Genomic DNA, 19,519 nt, shown 5'->3' with positions numbered 1-19,519 from the left:
ATGTTAACAAAAATGATATGTGTTCAAAACATTGCTATCCACGTAAGAACACATGAATGTGCTTCTAATATACAATTTTGCATTCAACAGAGATTTCTGTTGTGTGACATCACCAAATTAACATTAGTGTAGATTATGGGCCTACATACGTAGACCTGGTATTGGCTGGAGTATATCTATTCTATTACCATAAAGTCATTGTTGTCCTAGTTCTCAAACTTTAGCATGTATCCCATCTATTCCTAGAGGGCCTGTTAAAACACACTGCTGAGCCCTCACTCCAGAGTTCCTAATTCAGTAGGTCTAGAGTGGGGCCCCACGACTTAATTCCTAGTGATGCCGATGCTGCTGGTCTCAGCACCAGACTAGTAATGGTTCTTTACTTTAAGGGCGATGAGATGGTGATGGTAAAAGGCCCCTTTGAAAATCTAAGGAAAACTATGTACTTATACAACACACATACTTTAAAGGATTTAGAGAAACTCAAAAGCTCATCCACATACCCTTCCAAATGATTCTAGATTAAGAACCTCATTAAAGAACAACATAGGGGCTGGGCCCGATGATTCAAGTCTGTAATCCCAGCACCCAGTGGGATTATAGTGGGATACAGGTGGTGTGCACCTGTAATCCCAGCTACTCGGGTGGCTGAGGCACGAAAATCACTTGAATCTGGGGAGGTGGAGGTTATGGTGAGCTGAGATCACTCCACTGCACTCCAGCCTGGGTGACAGAGTCAGATGCTATCTCAAAAAAAATCCCAAAAAAACACAGAATTATACATATCCATGAAGGGCCATCCATGTACACATAGGGTCGTATATAGCCACGTTTTCCAAATATACTTTGGAATTTTTATTTTTATTTTTTTGAGAAGGAGTCTTGCTTTGTTGCCCATGCTGGAATGTAGTGGCACAATCTTGGCTCACTGCAACCTCTGCCTCCTGCGTTCAAACGATTCTCTTGCCTCAGCCTCCTGAGTAGCTGGGATTACAGGCAAGTGCTACCACACCCAGCTCATTTTTTTGTATTTTTAGTAGAGAGAGGGTTTCGCCCTGTTGGCCAGGCTGGTCTCAAATTACTGACCTCAGGGGATCCGCCTGACTCAGCCTCCCAAAGTACTAGGATTACAGGTGTAAGTCACAGCGTCTGGCTACTTTGGAACTTTTACTTAAAAGTTATTTCACACATTCATCTTGAATTTTTAAAGAAGCACAGGCTATTTCATTCAAGTTACTAATTAACATAAAGCAGGAAGATTCTGTTTTAAAAACCTACCCGGACCAGGCACAGTGGCTCACGCCTGTAATCCCAGCACTTTGGGAGGCCGAGGCAGGAGGATCACAAGACCGGCCTGGCCAACATAGCAAAACCCAATCTCTACTAAAACTACAAATATTAGCCAAGCATGGGGATGGGCACCTATAGTCCCAGATACTCAGGAGGCTGAGGCAAGGGAATCACTTGAACCTGAGAGGCAGAGGTTGCAGTGAGCCGAGATTGTGTCACTGCACTCCAGCCTAGTTGACAGAGCAAGACTTCATCAAAAGAAAAATCTCACTTTAGCTATAGACAAAATCTATATCTAGATTTAACGGAAAAAGAAAAACATTTAGGAGTAACATTAAACTACCACACGAAGGACATGCATGTATCCCCCCCAAAGAAAACAAACAAAAACCTCTAGATTAGGCCGGGCGCGGTGGCTCAAGCCTGTAATCCCAGCACTTTGGGAGGCCGAGGCGGGTGGATCACGAGGTCAAGAGATCGAGACCATCCTGGTCAACATGGTGAAACCCCATCTCTACTAAAAATACAAAAAATTAGCTGGGCATGGTGGCGTGTGCCTGTAATCCCAGCTACTCAGGAGGCTGAGGCAGGAGAATTGCCTGAACCCAGGAGGCAGAGGTTGCGGTGAGCCGAGATCGCGCCATTGCACTCCAGCCTGGGTAACAAGAGCAAAACTCCGTCTCAAAAAAAACAAACAAACAAAAAAAAAAACCCTCTAGATTAAAGCCAATGTACAGATATGACAGGCTCCAGTCTTTGAGCCACCCCAGCTGATACTGAGTGAAGACAAGCTGATCCTGCCAAACCCTACACAAATTACAGATTCACAAACCAAATGCTGTTTCAAGCCATTATGGTTTTTTTTTGCTTTTTTTTTCTTTGAGACAGAGTCTTGCTCCTGCTGCCCAGGGTAGAGTGCAATGATGCAATCTCGGCTCACTACAACCTCCACCTCCAGGGTTCAAGCGATTCTCCTGCCTCAGCCTCCTGAGTAGCTGGGATTATAGGCACCCACTGCCATGCTTGGCTAATTTTTGTATTTTTAGTAGAAACGGAGTTTCGTCATGTTGGCCAGGCTGGTCTTGAACTCCTGACCTCAAGTGATCCACCCACCTAAACCTCCCAAAATGCTAGAATTATAGGCGTGAGCCACTGCATTGGTCCTCAAGCCATTACGTTTTGAGACACTTTGCTAAACACTGTTAGATAATCAGAACACCTTTAGATGAGTTGAGAAATAGATTAAAACCCAGTCAAGCTGACAGTTTTCTCTACTAGACCACTTTTCAAGAGCTCCAGAACCACATGCAGACCTCTCCCCTAACATCCACTTCCTCATATCCAAATGACTACTAAACTCTGATAAATCCTAATCTGGCCACCTAGTCTGCTGTGGCCAATGCAGATGTCAGCAGGTGACGTAATTCTAACTGAGGTATATCACATACAAAATAGAGGCAGCTAGACATCATAATTTCATACCACACATATGCTACAGACCATCTCCAGCCAGTTCCATGCTTACCAACCAACAAACCCAGATATCAGCAACCAATCAAGAACACTCAAAGATTTGGCTTTTCTAATATAGAAAAGGACAGTTCATGATCTTTTGGCTTTAAAGGGTCTCCATCTCTGACAGCCTGCTTAGACTTTGTGCTGGATTAGGTTCCCTGCTTGGCAAGAAAGTTTTTTCACGATCTTTGGTCTCCAACAGTCTTTAACAGTTTGGAGGTCCCACACAGATCTCATGACTGAGCCATCCAGTGAGGCCAACAGGCCACCAGCACCTGAGAACCTAGTGAGCCTTGGTTTTGGCAAGTTTCCATCACCTTTTGATGGTGGTTCCGCTCACTTCATCTATGAGTTTGTTCTGTTCTGTCTCACAAGTTTGTTTAAAGGCATCTGGTTTCTTGTGGGTAGAAATGGAGAGGAAATTTGGTCCCTTCCTTGAGTGACACAAAAAGAGTGGGTCTATGTTCCATTGTTACACATTTTTTATTTTGTTTTACACTTTTTTGTTTTTTTGTTTTTTGAAACAGAGTCTCGCTCTGTCGCCAGGCTGGAGCGCAGTGGCACAATGTCATCTCACTGCAACCTCCGTCCGCCTCTCAGGTTCAAGCGATTCTCCTGCCTCAGGCTTCTGGGTAGCTGGGACTACAGGCGTCCGCCACCACGCCCGGCTAATTTTTGTATTTTTAGTACAGATGGGGTTTCACCATGTTGGCCATGATGGTCTTCATCTCTTGACCTTGTGATTCGACTGCCTCAGCCTCCCAAAGTGCTGAGATTACAGGCGTGAGCCACTGCGCCCGTCTGTATGTTCCATTGTTAGTCCATCTATGTCCTAAGAGATTATTCAGAAAAGTCTAGTTTGGACCAGATTCAAGGGCTGGAGATCCTAAACTACCGGGTCTGTCTCAACTGACTAGGTATTCTATGTATACATTTTCTATTAAATAGTGAAAGAGTTCTCCTTTTTGGTATTTGTTATGGTGGGGTCTGTTAAGTAAAAGAGTCAAATCCTGTCAGGACTCCTGAATCTTATATGTTATTCATTATAGTCCAAATTCATATACATGTCTGATAAATACTATGACAAAATTTTACCAAGAATACTTTGTAATTACAGTGACCACTTTGGGAAACGGAATTTCAACAAGGGCTTATACCCCCACAATTCCTTAGAACCAAAGGAGATAAAACCCCAAAGCAATCATCTACATTCTTAAACTCTCACACTAACACAACTAATGGCTCAGTAACTCAAAATTAACTTCCTTGAATAATTCCCTGGCAAGAGGTAAGAAAAGGCAGCTCTTTCTCCATGACCTCCTGCCTTGAAAGCTCAGCCTTTATCTGCTAAAATCCCAATGTTCTGACTCTTCAGATGAAGACCTCACACTACTCTCACAATTTATCATCACAGGGCTCCCTCATATCCTCCTGCCTTAGATATCACAGTCCTATCTCCCCTGTTGCTGAGCACCCACGTAGTATGGAATAGACAACCCCATAATTTCCATTAAGGACTTACCTCCACCCTTCAAAAGAAAGCCAGGCTGCTGTTTTCAAAACTCTGGCCTCAGGCAAAATCCCCAAGTCCACTGAAGACTAAAAGTTTTCTGAGGAGTTTAGAAAACTTTTACATATCTAATACTCCCATGCCCACCATAACCTCACAAACTTACAGACTACTAGTTTCCCTAAGAAGGTCAAAAATGGTTCCAAAAACAGGCTGGAACCCTAATGCAGATCAGGTATCACTAATCAGAAGGAAGTTTAGGGAGATCAGGGTGAGAGGATCCCTTCAGCCCAAGAATTTGAGACCAACTTAAACAACATAGTGAGACTCTGTCTCTATTTTTTAAAAAAATGTTCTGTAATTAGCCAGGTGTGGTGGCACATGTCTGTAGTCCCAGCTATCTGGAAGGCTAAGGCAAAAGGATAGCCTGAGCCCACGAGTTTGAAGCTGCAGTGAGCTATGATCACACCACTACACTCCAGCCTGGACAAGAGAGACCCTGTCTCTAAAATAAAACAAGGAAAAGTATCCGCTCACACCATCCCCAAAGTCTTTCTTACCAAAGTAGATTAGACCAAAATCCTAAATTGCAAGCAAAATCATTTATAATCAGAAGACTTTAGAAACTTTTAGATGATATTTTTACAGACCTAGAGGCAGACCACTAACGGGCCTTTTCAGCCTTCTTTAATGGATTAAAACCGGAAATAGATTAGTGAGAAGAACGTCAGTGGATTGGCAAATAGATTATTTACATGAATTACAACAGAATATTGTCCAAGAACTCTAAACAAATTTTTTTAACATGTCTCTTCAAATTAAACAACTCATTCAAAGTCTAACAATTCTCATGCCTGTAATCTCAGTACTTTGGGAGGCTAAGACAGGGGGATCACAAGGTCAGGAGTTCGAGACCAGCCTGGCCAACGTGGTGAAACCCCGTCTCTATTAAAAATACAAAAATTAGCTGGGCATGGTGGCACGCGGCTATAGTCCCAGCTACTCGGGAGGCTGAGGCAGGAGAATCACTTGAATCTGGGAGGCAAAGGTTGCAGAGCCAAGATCATGCCACTGCACTCCAGCCTAGGCAACAGAGCGAGACTCCATCTCAGGGAAAAAACAAAAAAAAAACTGAGAATGGAGTCCAACAAGCCAGGTTGGAGATACAGTGATAACACAGTGCTTGGCGTCCCAATGGCACCCTATTATATTTTCTGTTCTTATTAGACAAAAATGATTTTCTGTTGAAGGATATGCCCACAAATTCTTAATAGATACAGGACCTTCTGTCTCTACTTTAAATTCCTTCCAACTCTTCCTCAGGGTACTAACAGAATAACAGCAGGGGTTATCACTAATACTCCTATTATCTTCCCAGTCTCATAACTTTGACCAATTTCAATCAGTGCATCAGAAAAGGAAGACACTTTCCTACAGTGTGACTCTTATCTCATTTATCTTATCTAAAGAACAAGTTGAGGCTTGTTCTTTTTTTTTTTTTTTTTTTAAAGACAGGATTTCACTATGTTGGTCAGACTGGTCTTGAACTCCCAACCTCAGGTGATCCACCTGCCTTGGCCTCCAAAGTGCTTGGATTACAGGCGTGAGTCATTACGCCCGGCCAAGACTTGTTCTTTAAATAACATTGTCAAATTAAAAGCTCTAGAGAAGGCATATACTTAGAGATTCCCAATGAAAAGTATGCACAAAATCAAATTACTGCAGCCTTAAACACCTTTGTTTTCTTGCACATATTGGCCTTTCCTAACTCATTGTTAGAATAGACACCTGTACTCTTTGGGCTAAAGATTCTACTGACAGGCAGAATATATGCTGCTGACACTATTAAGATCACATTAATCCTTACACAACCCTGCCTCTCAGTTGCTCCAGTATCCACTTAAATCTGAAGTGATTAGCAAAATAAACTTCTTTCATAAATGGGTTAATAAAGATTTATCATCCTTGGTAATACACCTGTACTGCCCCTTCAAAAACTTAATAGAAAAGACGATTAATTTTGTCAGGTTTTCAGGACCATCATAGAACTGTGATCCTTAGACTCCCAGCACCTCTTAAACACCACCCTATCCTCCCTTCCTTACCTAAGTAATCTAACAGCACTGCTCACACCGGAAGCCTGCTGCTTACCTGGCTAAGACACACACTCCCTGTTTGTTTTTGTTGTTGTTGTTGTTGTTTTGAGATGGAAGGCTCACTGTGTCTCCCAGGCTGAGTGGCACGATCTCAGCTCACCACAACCTCCGCATCCTGGGTTCAAGCTATTCTCCTGTCTCAGCCTCCTGAGTAGTGGGGATTACAAGCATGTGCCACCATGCCCGGCTAATTTTTATATTTGTAGTAGAGACAGGGTTCCACCATGTTGGTCAGGCTGGTCTGGAACTCCTGACCTCGTGATCCGCCCGCCTCATCCTCCCAAAGTGCTTGGATTACAGGTGTGAGCCACCGCGCCCAGCCACACCCTCCCTGTTTGCCTGTGCTGTTGCCAACATGGTGCTTGCTTCTCCATTCGATGCATCCCACATGCTATGTAATTGTTGTTATTTCTTTCTAAGCAACCTTCAATATTTCTGTCAGCCACCTTACTTCTTATGAAATCCTTTTATTGTTCACTCTGTGTATCGCTCTTCAACTTTGGTCAAAATTTTACATTATTTCTTTCTCAGATGATAGGGAACTACATGGCTGTTCAAAATTAATTATGCCCAGCTCTGATCCTGCAGATATCCTCTTTTTGTCAACTCTGGTTTAATATTGTTGTGGAAATGACTTAACTTAAAAATGACATAGGCATTTCCAGGGCAAGACATGCTGTTAGCACTGCACATGTAGACACAGAAGCAGTCCCACTGCCTAACACCAATGGGGAATGCCTACTTTCCTGTCAAATGATCAAGGAATTCATTTCACTTGGAAGAGTTACACAAACTCTGTAATATCCTTCTCTTAACACAGAAACTCCACTGTTCATCTTATCCCTGAAGTTTTAAAAAACTCATTTTTCTTAGTGTAAGTTTAACCAGTAGCACTAATGGCCATACAATAATCCCCTCAGAGCTCACACAGACTTTCTTCTCATGAAATTATAATATGCTCAATGCCACTGGGATAACTCCATAAAAATTTATCCTGTTCCCTTATGTGTAAATATAGCTAAATAGTTTCAGCGACTAATCTGATTTACTCAGTCTTATGCCCAAAATTTATCTTTCTTCACTGAAAGGGACCACTTCAGGTCTCCTGTCAACAGCTACAACAATCAAGTTTCAAGGTGTTGATGCACAAGATTACATGTCACAGTGAAAATAAGCTCTCAGTCCAGATCAGTGCATTTCTCTGCCCTTGAAAAATCTTAAACTGGGTCAAATTAAAAGGCCTCCAGAAGCAGATGACTAAAAAACACACAATTTGCCCCAGAAGCCCCAGTCAAGCTGATGACTACTCATGTAGACAGCTTCTGCACAGAGGCTGGAAAAGACAGACTAATTTTTTTTTAATGACTACTATAGTATTCTTCAGTGATATAATCAAATGCTAAGTAATCATCTTTCCATAGCATAATAAGACTGAGTTTAACCATATTTACTTCCTGGTACAGTTTAAACATATGTATTCAGGTTAGCCTGTGCATTGAAGCTAGCTACACACCACAATTTCAAGATAGGCACACTCACTTAAGACACATATACAGACCACACTGGCCAGACCACTGCTGATTTTCTGGCCAACAAATCTATATATTGTATCACCATCCTATCAACAACACTCAAACTTTGCTTTCCAAACAGAGACATTTCAGGATCATAAAAACCCACACCTTTTCTTCTCCCCCAGAAGCTACCTGGACTCTGCTAGATCAGGGTCCCTGTTTGGCAGTAAAACTTCTTCATTCTGTGCTCAATTTTTGGTCTCTAATAATCTTTTTCTCTGTCTCTAGGGTTCTCCCCTCTATTAAATTCTAATGCATCTTTCCCTCTCCCCTCAAGTTTAATGGCAATCACCAATCCACACAGTCAACAAGGAAACTTGAGAGTTCATCTTCACCCATCATCCATGCACCTTCCATAGCAAGCATTCTAAAATTGAACTCGTACTGTATCACTTGCTTAAAGTCCTTTGATGGCTTGCCAAAACATCTTAACGCACATGGTAGTTTATGATTTATCCCTAATGCCACCTTCTCTGGCCTAATCTCTCACTAAACCCTCAACAACTACCCTTCATCCACTCTCCTCCTTCACCAGAATGCCTCCTTCATTATTCCCCAGTTTACACACCTAACTAAATCCTCCTAATCCTTAAGGACCAAACACAATCATCACTTAGTATCTTCTCAGAAAGTGATCCTTAGCACCTACTCAGACCTCCACTGACTTGACCAAGTTTTCTTTTCCTAGTCTTCCCATGATATTGTTTATCGCTACCATGGCACTTATAAAGTATACTGAAATACCATACTGTAAGCTACCTTAAAAACAAAGACAATGTCTTTACATCTTTTCTCCTACCACAGTGCCTGACACATATCAAGTACTCAATAAATATTTCTTTACGGAATGAATGAATGATCTCCATATGCTGGACTGTCACTACTTTAATGGTCTAAGAGATCTGATTCTGAAGGGGGAGAACATTAGTGGTGATGCTCACTGCCTTGTAGGTACCATCTTTTATATAAACTGTGCTGTTAGTCTCACTACAAATGAAGTTAATATAGTTTTACTTACAAGGAAACTGAGACTTAGAACCTCAAAACTACCAAGTAAAAAAAGATTAAAATACAAATTTTTTCACCTCAAAATTCATACTTTCTACTTTTTTTCTTAATAAAGAAAATGAATTTACTTCCTACTGTTATGGAGGCTAAGAAGTCTAAGGTCAAGGGGCTGCATCTGGTGAGGGCCTTCCTGCTGGTGGGGACTCTCTTCAGAGACCCAAGGCAACACAGGTCATCATGTGGTGAGGGGGCTGAGCATCTACTACTTTTTTAGAACAATTTTATTTAAATGTAATTGGCAATACATTTCACATATTTTAGGCACACAATTTTCAGGGCACATCACCAACCCACCTTAGCTGGAGCTGGAAGACCAGCTGGCCCAACCTCTGTCTGGTATAGGTTCCCACTCCAGGGCACATTGCCACCTTGTCTCGGGAACCATCTCTGCCATGAGGGTCTGAAGCGCAGCCACCCTGGGGAGAGGAGAGAGCCAGACATGGGGGCTGACCCTGGCTGGGCCATTCTGGCATGGCTGCCACAATGCGCAAATGTTTTCAAGTCAGCAAACATTTACTGAGCATTTATGATATGTAACATGAACATCTGCAACAAGGACCCCAATAAGACAGCCCCTGAGAAGAACATGTTAGATGGTGCCCATGAAGACCAAAGGACCTTCCCGGAGCTGCAAGGCCAGCAATCCCAGTGGAACGGGTGGAGCTGGCCTCCTCACCTGTTCCAGATTGTGGCCTGACTGCTCTACTACTTCACTGTGATCAGCTTTGAGGTCCTTGTTCCCTTCCTGCTTCACCACTGGGTGCCCACTAACTAGCTCTAACCTTGGGAAAGTGTGGTGCTGGTGCATGGATCTAGAAGAGTGGAGGCGATGGATGGCAGAACATGGCAGAGGCCTGGTGCTGGGTTCACAGCCTCAAGGAGCACAGGGTAGGGCAGAGCAGGTTAGGCCTGGTCCAGGGACCAGCTGCTTACCTGCCAGGCCTTCAGCCACCATTTGACCCCTGCATCTGATAGGGTGAGTAGACAAACCTAAAGCACCTAGAAACATTTAAAGCCCTGCACAGATGTGAATCTTATCAACTGGTGTATCACAGGTGTAATCACAGAAAAGAACCTTAAAACCATCTTTAATTGTGTTCAGAGCTAACCAAAAGACAAAGAGTAATTTATTCCATTAATAAAAGAATGCACTTTTCAAAAAATAAAATGTACAATTTATACACACGCACGCACACACACACACACACACACACACACACACACACATAATGTATATATATACACCCTGAATAAAACAACCAACTCTTTCTGCTACATTTTGCCATTTACTTATGGGTAAAATCTAGAGGGAAAAATAGTTCCCTTTGCCTGCTTTGGCAACTTCATGCCTCCTCAAAACATGATTATACACTGTAAGAGTATATAAGGACCTTTAAAGCAAATCAGAACAATCACAGCATTGTAATTAAATGGACAAACAGACAAGCATAATCCACACGTTTTTCAAGAGATGGGATTTCCAGAGGAAACAACTGATGCCTTGGGAAAGAATCTTGGAAACTCAGACTGATGTCTTAGGATAAAATCTTAAAGACAGGACCTTTTAGCAACACTGTAGTGAAAAGAAAGGCTAGAGGCCGGACACAGTGCCTCATACCTGTAATCCTAGCACTTTGGGAGGTCGAGGTGGAAGGATCACTTGAGCCCAGGAGTTTGAGACCAGCCTGGGCAACAAATGAGACCCTGTATCTACAAAAAATAGGAAAAATTAGCCAGGTGTAGTGGCATGAGTCTGGAGTCCCAGCTACCCAGGAGGCTGAACAATCATTGCACTGGAATTAAAGGGACAACCAGACAAGCATCCACAAGTTTCTCAAGAGATGAGATTTCCTGAAGAACCAATTGGTTGTCCTGGGAAAGAATCTTGGAAACCCAGACTGATGTCTGAGGACAAAATCTTGAAGACTTTTTAGTCACACTGTAGTAGGGAGAAAGGCTAGAGGTCTCCTCCTCTGGGAGGATCACCTTAGCCCTCGGAGGTCAAAGCTGCAGTGAGACATGATCATGTTAACTACACTCCAGCCTGGGCAACAAAGGGAGACTCTGTCTCAAAAAAAAGAAAAAGAAAGGCTAGAGAGAACAACAGATAAACTGATGCTAAAAAAAAGATGATGAAAAGCATGTTAACAGAATTTTAAGGAAAACACAGCAAAAGGAGATTGCAAACAGAAAAACCAAAACTGAAAAAGAGAGGCCAGGAGAAATAAGCATGTTAATAAACAGGTAAACTAACTCAACAACCAAAGAAAGCCTATTCAGAAACCACTTACAGGAAGAACTTAGAACACCCACCAAATAAGGCTTGAGAGAAGGGTTTTGACCTGAAGACTACAAAAAAATGAATCTGGTTATGTGACTGCAAGAAAAATACTTACCATGAGACCTAGGTTGCTGATAGAGTTAAGTAAAGGCTTTAGACCCAGGGGGAGATGCAGAGAAAAGTTACAAGACAATAACCCTGTTAGTCAAGTCTCATGACCTGGGAACACAAGGGGAAATAAACTATACCTGGAAGGAGCTATTTAATATTTTAAACAAGTGTCAAGCCAAGAAACATGAAACTACCCATTTTTCAACTGTACACTGTTTGAACCCAGAAATGCTCTCATAATATTAAGATTAGCCATAAACCTGACCTCAGTGAACAGGACAATGAATGACAGACTAGTCACTTGAGGTGACTGGAAAGAAAAATCAACTGCTTTTGCCTCTGTGTGGTGACATATAAAGTTAATGCAGGCCAGGCATGGTGGCTCACATCTGTAATCCCGGCACTTTGGGAGGCCAAGGCGGGCAGATCACCTGAGGTCAGGAGTTCAAGACTAGCCTGGACAACATGGTGAAACCCCATTGCTACTAAAAATACAAAAATTAGCCAGGCGCGGTGGCAGGTGCCTGTCATCCCAGCTACTAGCTGAGGCAGGAGGATCTCTTGAACCCAGGAGGCGGAGGCTGCAGTGAGCCAAGATCACACCACTGAACTCCAGCCTAGGCAACAGAGCAAGGTTCTGTCTCAAAAAACAAAAAAAGTTAATACAAATTAAGCAGTTAGCAAAAATCCTAGAAGAGATTTGTTTATGAGATGCTTCTGATCTTCAAGTCTTCACATACTCATCAAGTAGAAAATCACTTCATTTGAGAGATTATCAGCTAACTGGGAATTTCTAAAAATATAAGATCCTACTCAAATTAAATGCCACAAAAGAAGAGCCTGTTACTCTGCAAGTGTGCAGAGAGCTAACTGTCCAAAACACAAGAAATTAGTTCCTGCCACTATACCCAAACTGGTGCAACAGGTTAGGTTTAAGCAGTAAGGCAGAACTATAATATTGTCAAACCTAAAAACTTTTATTTAAATGCTCTATTTGGGGACAACTACTGGAGGCAAGGGGACAAATCACAGTCCACCCAGAGTTGAAACAAATTTAGCAGAAAAAGGCTTTAAAGCTGTCCTTAGAAAATTATGAGAATTTTGCCTCTCAGAATTTGCCTCTCATTAGCTGAACTGATAAGAGTAAGAAAGAGTTGCTATACAAACTTTTTGAAGGCTCCAGCTAAGAGCTGTCCTTCATATGACTGGGAAAAACTTAAAACATATCCTTGAAGGCCCTACTTTCAACCATCACTCAAATATCTCTAGAGTCCTTGAAAAGCAACTATTAGTCGAATGTAGCGGTAAGGTCAAGACAGAAAGTCTCTGTTTCATCAGTTAGAGCACTAGTATCCTCCTTAAGAGCAGCTTCATCAGAGTTCTGGGGAAAGGCTGGGTTAGTGCATAAAGGAAAGGTGAAGGCCATGTGTAATGGCTCATGCTGTAATCCCAGCACTCTGGGAGGCTAAGGCAGGAGGATCACTTGAGCCCAGGAGTTCAATACCAGCCTGGGCAACATAGCAAGACCCCATCTCTACAAAAAAACTTTAAAAATTAGCTGGGAGTGGTGGCGCATGCCTGTAGTCCCAGCTATTTGGGTCAAAAGAAAGGGCGGGGTGTGGGGGTGGGTACAGAAAGAGAGAGAGAGAGGTGAAAACAAGGATACACATGAGAGTAGACTACTCTGTAAAAGGAGACTACTCCTGAAAGAAATGAAGGAGTTAAAGGAAATGGGCTAAGGAAGGCCTTTAAAAATGTGAGACACATATGGATACTTAAATTCTGAAAGAAAATAAAAAGAGAACTTAATAGGACAAACTTCCAGAGTCCACAGAGGAGAATTAACTAACCTTGACAGATGAGGAACACACCTTGACTGGCCATCTTTGAAAACCCACCCAGCTCCTAAAATCTACTCTCTCAGAACACAAAATGCACTTAACCCCTCACAAAAAACAAAACATCATGAAGCAAAAAACAGAATTTGACATAACCCTAATTCCACTTCTGCCCTCATTTTCATACTTTTTATTGAATATGAAAAATATTTACACAACAATAGTCATTGAATATTTATTACTTTGCAGATATGGTGCTTATACACATTATAGGGATTAGCTTATTAAATAACAGGATCAGCAACATGGGGTCACCCAGTAAAGCTGCACTTTGCTATCACATCATAACATCTACTGATCACTCATCACTCCAGTATTATTCTAAGCCTCTCTGGGGGGATGGGGGACAGAGTCTCACTCGCCCAGGCTGTAGTGCAATGGTATCATCTGGGCTCACTGCAACTTCCACGTCCTGGGTTCAAGCGATTCTCCTGCCTCAGCCTCCCAAGCAGCTGGGATTACAGGCACCCGCCACCATGCCCAGCTAATTTTTTTATTTTTAGTAGAGACAGGGTTTCACTATGTTGACCAAGCTGGTCTCGAACTCCTGACCTCAAATAATCCACGCACCTTGGCCTCCCAAAGGGCAAGGATTACAGGCATGAGCCACCACCTCTGTTTTTAAAAAGGGGCAGGTGGGGGGAAGCAAAGCTAAATTTTAATCTCCAGAAGTTTTGGCTTGGCACATCAATCACAAATTTGTCCATTAGCTCAGATGTCCGAAGCTAGACTGGCCAAAGTGTCATGTAATCCACACCACATGGTTAATAACTGACCAGGTCCCTCCATACTCCTAACATCAACCCTCCCAGGAAATGTGTGCCGATTAAACCAAGTGCATCTCCAATTGACATAGTCAGGGCAGCTGTGGGAAAGAGATATGGGCAGGAAAAAAACAAAAAACAAAAAACACTTAATTCAAAACACATACTCAGCCTATTTGACCTAAAACCTGGTCTTAAAGGAATTTACAAATGCTTTCTATATCCTTTTTCCAGCTGAAGGGAAAAATAAGACAAAAAGTAACCACTTGGGGGAAAAAAGAAACTGTTCAAAGGCCTCCAGTCTTCTGTCAAGAGGCCTAAACAATTTAGGAAGACAGTGTAACACAGAGCTTAGACACAGGAATAAAACACATCTGGTTTCAAATTACAACTTCCCACACTTAAGAGGATTGTGAGCCCTTGGACAAATGACTTAACTTCTCTGAGATCAATGTTTTCTGATGACAATATGATGATAATATTTGTACTCACCTACTTCACCTTATTATTTTGAAGATTAAGTGAGATGACTTAGGTAAAGAGTTTCTTAAAACTTTGCAAATAGGGATACATAGGATCCACTGTTACAACAGAAGGTACAGGCTGGTGTGGTGGCTCAAATCTGTAATCCCAGCCTTTGGGATTACAGCCAAATCTGTAATCCCTGCCTTTGGGAGGCCAAGGCAGGCAGATAGCGTGAGCCCAGAAGTTCAAGACCAGTCTGGGCAACGTGGCAAGAACCTATCTCTACAAAAATTAACCAGGCATGGTGGCACGGACCTGTAGTCCCAGCTAGTCGGGAGGCTGAAGCAGGAGGATGGCCTGAGCCCAGGGGGCCGAGGCTGCAGTGAGCTATGATCATACCACTGCACTCCAGCCTGGGTGACATAGCAAGGCCCTGTTTTGTTTTGTTTAAAAAATTTTTTAAATCTCTATATCCAGGTATTGGGAGTCAATCAGGGTCTCTCAAAATCAAATACAGGAAAGAACAACTTCAAAGAGAAAGCAGAGTATAAAAACAAAAACAGAGAAAGAACATTCCCTTTACAACGAACTCTCCGTATCCACCCCAGTATCATTCTATCCCAGGTGAAAACGTTTATTAGCTGGGTAAAAGCAATAAATATTTACATAAATCCCTTTACTATTTATAATATATTAAGAATAACCATTAACTGTGTTATATTCACTTTGTTGCAAGTTTAAATTCCAGGATTCAACTAGCATCATTGGTTTGTTGTTCACGTAACATGAATTATCTAATTGATTAAAGACATTAGAGAATCTGTAAAATTCTGGTCCCTACAATTCTGAGCTTTCAATAATACGCTGATAACACCAAACAACTTTCAATTCTGAACTTTATTTAGAGGTAACTTACAAACAAAGGCAACTACCAAGAGGTTAGCCCCCTGCACCCCAAAAAAAATGTTGTGAAGAGTTTTATACCCTCCATACAAAACTACTGTAAAAAAAAAAAAAAAAACCATAAAATTTAAATAGGCCAGGCACAGTGACTCACGCTTATAATCCCAGCACTTTGGGAAGCCTAGGTGGGCAGATCACCTCAGGTCAGGAGCTTGAGACCAGCCTGACCAACATGGCGAAACCCGTCTCTACTAAAAATTCAAAAATTAGCTGGATGTGGTGGTGGGCGCCTGTAATCCCAGCTACTTCAGACGCTGAGGCATGAAAATCGCTTGAAGGTGAAGGTTGCAGTGAGCTGAGATCCCGCCACTGTACTCCAGCCTGGGTGAGTCTGTCTCAAACAAAAAACAAAAACAAAAAAAAAAGAATAACTGGCTGCTAGTGTTCTTGGAGCTAAGCAGTACAAAAGGGGTGGGAGTTTCACCATTTAAAGATGTAGCCAATCCCCTCAGTTTCAGATGGGCATTCCTATACCACTTTCCACAGCACCAGGTATTCCTGGGTCTGCAGACAGCTTGGCTTTCTCCACAAGATAAATTTTGACTTTTGTGAAGTTGGGGGAAGAACACTCATCTGCCTGCCTAGGAATAGGCATGTATAGAACTTTTCACAGGCTTTAAACCACTTGCTGCTTTCAGCTTCACATATTGCCTGTACTCTGAGAGAGACCTGGAAACTTCAATGCCTGAATCTTTCTAGATATATGGCTAGAATCATGCAAGGAATTGGTATTCGCCTATGCAGATATTTTATATTCCATTTTCCCAGCTAGTTAATCTACTCCAACCACCTTCCATTTCCCTGACATTTTTTGACACCACTTATTTGCTGTCTCCTGTTCTTTCTGGTCTTGCAGATTTATCCTGTTTTTATTCCCTTACTTGCTGTGCCTGGGGCTTGGGGACAGAGCAGAAATAAACATGTCTGTTCAATTCAAGCTTGAATTTTCATGCTTAAAAAGAAGACATAGTCCTTGAATAGTTTGTATCTGATGCTAATATACATCCTGGGTGCATTTATTTCATGAAGCCTGAAGTTTACAGAGTTTGGGGACTCCACTTTATGAGCACAGAACTAGGTACGACGGCCAATATTCAATTTAGAATGAGAAAATAAATCATAAACCTTAACAAACTGGCAAAAGCCACAAACATAGCCTAGAAAAATAATAATATTTGTTATGACAGTTTTTTTCAGTTTGTTTCCAGATAAAAGTCACATGAGGCCAATCACAGTGGTTCATACCTCAGCACTTTGGGAGGCAGAGGGGAGTTCAAGACCACCCTGGCCAACATGGTGAAACCCTATCTCTATTAAAAATACAAAAATTAGCCAGGCATGGTGGTGCACACCTGTAATCCCAGCTACTCAGGAGGCTGAGGCATAAGAATTGCTTGAACCAGGGAGATGGAGGTTACAGTAAGCCAAGTCACACAACTGCACTCCGGCCTGGGCGACACAGTGAGACTAGGTCTCTAAATAAATAAATAAATAAATAAATGTCACATGACATGAAAATCACCATGTTAAGCTGTATAGCTCAGTAATTTTTAGCACAGTCACAGTGCTGTACAACCATCACCAATATCTAATTCCAGAACATTTCCATCACCCCAAAAAAACCTCCATGCATGACTAGCAACCCGAGAATCTCCTTTCTGCCTCTCTATGGATTTGCCAAGTGGTATTATACAATATGGCATTTTGTCTGGCTTCTTTCACTTAACCTCATTTTTTGAGTTTATCCATACTTATAGCATACATCATCAGCACTTTATTCTCTCTTATGGCTGAATAATATTCCAGTGTATAGAAATGCCATAGTTTTTTATCCATTCAGTTGACAGACATCTGAGTTGTTTCCACCCAACTATTTTGGCTATTACGAATAATGCTACTATGTACAAGATTTTGTGTAAACATGTTTTCAGTTCTCTTATGTATATACCTAGGAATGGAATTGCTGAGTCATACAGTAACTATGTTTAACTTTTCAAAAAACTGCCAAACTGTTTAGCACAATGGTTGAACTATTTACATTCCCACCAACAATGTATGAGGGTTCCAATTTCTCCACATCCTTGCTAACATTTGTTATTTTCCCATTATTATAACCCTTCTAGTGGGCGTGAAGTGGTATCCCATTGTGGTCTTCATTTTCATCTCCCTAATGATTCATGATATTGGGCATCTTTTCACGTGCTTTTTGGCCACTGATATATCTTCTTTGGAGAACTGCCTATTCAAACCCATTGCCTTTTTTTTTTTTTTTTTTTTTTTTTTTGAGATGTGGTCTCATTATGCTCCCCAGGCTGTCCTCAAGGGATCCCCCCACCTCAGCCTCTTAAGTAGCTGAGACTATAGGCATATGCCAACACACCTGGCTAGCTGCCCATTTTAAAACTGGACTGTTTGTCCTTTGGAGTTTTAAGAGTTCCATGGCCAAGTGCGGTGGCTCACGCCTGTAATCCCAGCACTTTGAGAGGCCAAGACGGGTAGATCACCTGAGGTCAGTTCAAGACCAGCCTGGCCAACATGGCGAAGCCCCATCTCTACTAAAAATTAAAAAAATCAGGCCAGGCACTGTGGCTCACGCCTATAATTCTAGCACTGAGAGGCCGAGGAGGGTGGATCACTTGCAGTCAGGAGTTCAAGACCAACCAGGCCAATATGGTGAAACCCTATCTCTACCAAAAATATAAACATTAGCTAGGCGTTGTGGCACACGCCTGTAATCCCAGCTACTGAGGAGACCAAGACAGAAGAATCGCTTGAACTCAGGAGGTAGAAGTTGCAGTGAGCCAAGACTGTGTGCCACTGCATTCCAGCCTGGACAACAGGGTGAGACTCTGTCTCAAAAAAATTTAGCCGGGCATGGTGGTGTGCACCTGTAGTCCCAGCTACTCAGGAGGCTGAGGCAGGAGAATCACCTGAACCCAGGAGGCGAAGACTGCAGTGAGCTGAGATCGTGCCACTGCACTCCTGCCTGGGTAACAGAGCAAGACTTTCCCCCCGCCCCAAAAAAAAAAACAAGAGTTCTTTATATATTCTGTGTACTATTCTGTATAGTAGACCCTTATGAGGTATGATTTACAAATATCTTCTCCCATTCTATGAATTATCTTTTAACTTTCTTGTTAGTGTCCTTTTGGACACAGAGGTTTTTAATTCTGACAGAGTCTAGGCTGGATGCAGTGGCTAATAACTATAATCCTGCCACTTTGGCAGGCTGAGACAGGAGGATCTCTTGAGCCCCGGAGTTTGAGACCAGTCTGGGCACTATAGTGAGACCTCATCTTTACAAAAATAAGATTTTTTTTTTTTTAATTGACAGAATCCAAGGTCTTGTGTTTCCATCTAAGAAGGTTTTTTCTGAGACCGAGTCTTGCTCTGTTGCCCAGGCTGGAGTGCAGCGGCAAGATCTCAGTTCACTGCAATCTCTGCCTCCCAGGTTCAAGCAATTCTCCTGCCTCAGCCTCCCAAGTAGGTGAGATCACAGGCACCCTCCACCGCCACTGGCTAATTTTTGTATTTTTAGTAGAGATGGGGTTTCATCATGTTGGCCAGACTGGTCTAGAACTCCTGGCCTCAAACAATCCACCCTCTCGACCTTCCAAAGTGCTGAGATTACAGGCATGAGCCACCACACCAAACCATCCAAGAGACTTACGGCTTTCATTGTTACATTTACTCTTTAATCCATTTTGAGTTAATTTTCACATATGAGGTAGAGACTCAACTTCATTCTTTTGCATGTGGAAATCCAGTTGGTCCAACACCATTATTTATTTGTTTACTTTTTCTTGAGATGGAGTCTCGCTCTTTTGCCCAGGCTAGAGTGTAATGGCACAATCTTGGCTCACTGTAACCACTGCCTACCAGGTTCAAGTGATTCTACTGCCTCCGCCTCCCCAGTAGCTGGGA

At 42.3% G+C, this 19,519-nt stretch overlaps 1 protein-coding gene and 1 long non-coding RNA gene across 3 annotated transcripts in view; both read right to left on the bottom strand.

The window, feature by feature from the left end:
* The window catches only part of SMURF2 (SMAD specific E3 ubiquitin protein ligase 2), a 124,089-nt gene that overhangs the window by 78,772 nt on the left and 25,798 nt on the right, over window positions 1–19,519 (bottom strand). The gene's annotated exons all lie outside the window — the stretch shown is intronic.
* On the bottom strand, window positions 3,541–15,675 carry LOC116525802. The gene is made up of 2 exons (XR_004257831.1): window positions 15,035–15,675; window positions 3,541–4,791 (listed from the first exon to the last, which is right to left on the bottom strand). It is a non-coding gene; the product is annotated as an uncharacterized LOC116525802 (long non-coding RNA).

The sequence above is a fragment of the Sapajus apella genome, unplaced genomic scaffold, assembly GCF_009761245.1.
Source record: "Sapajus apella isolate SASKATOON/1434 unplaced genomic scaffold, GSC_monkey_1.0 scaffold48, whole genome shotgun sequence".
Taxonomy (NCBI): Eukaryota; Metazoa; Chordata; class Mammalia; order Primates; family Cebidae; genus Sapajus; species Sapajus apella.
This window is presented reverse-complemented; position numbering and strand designations above follow the sequence as displayed.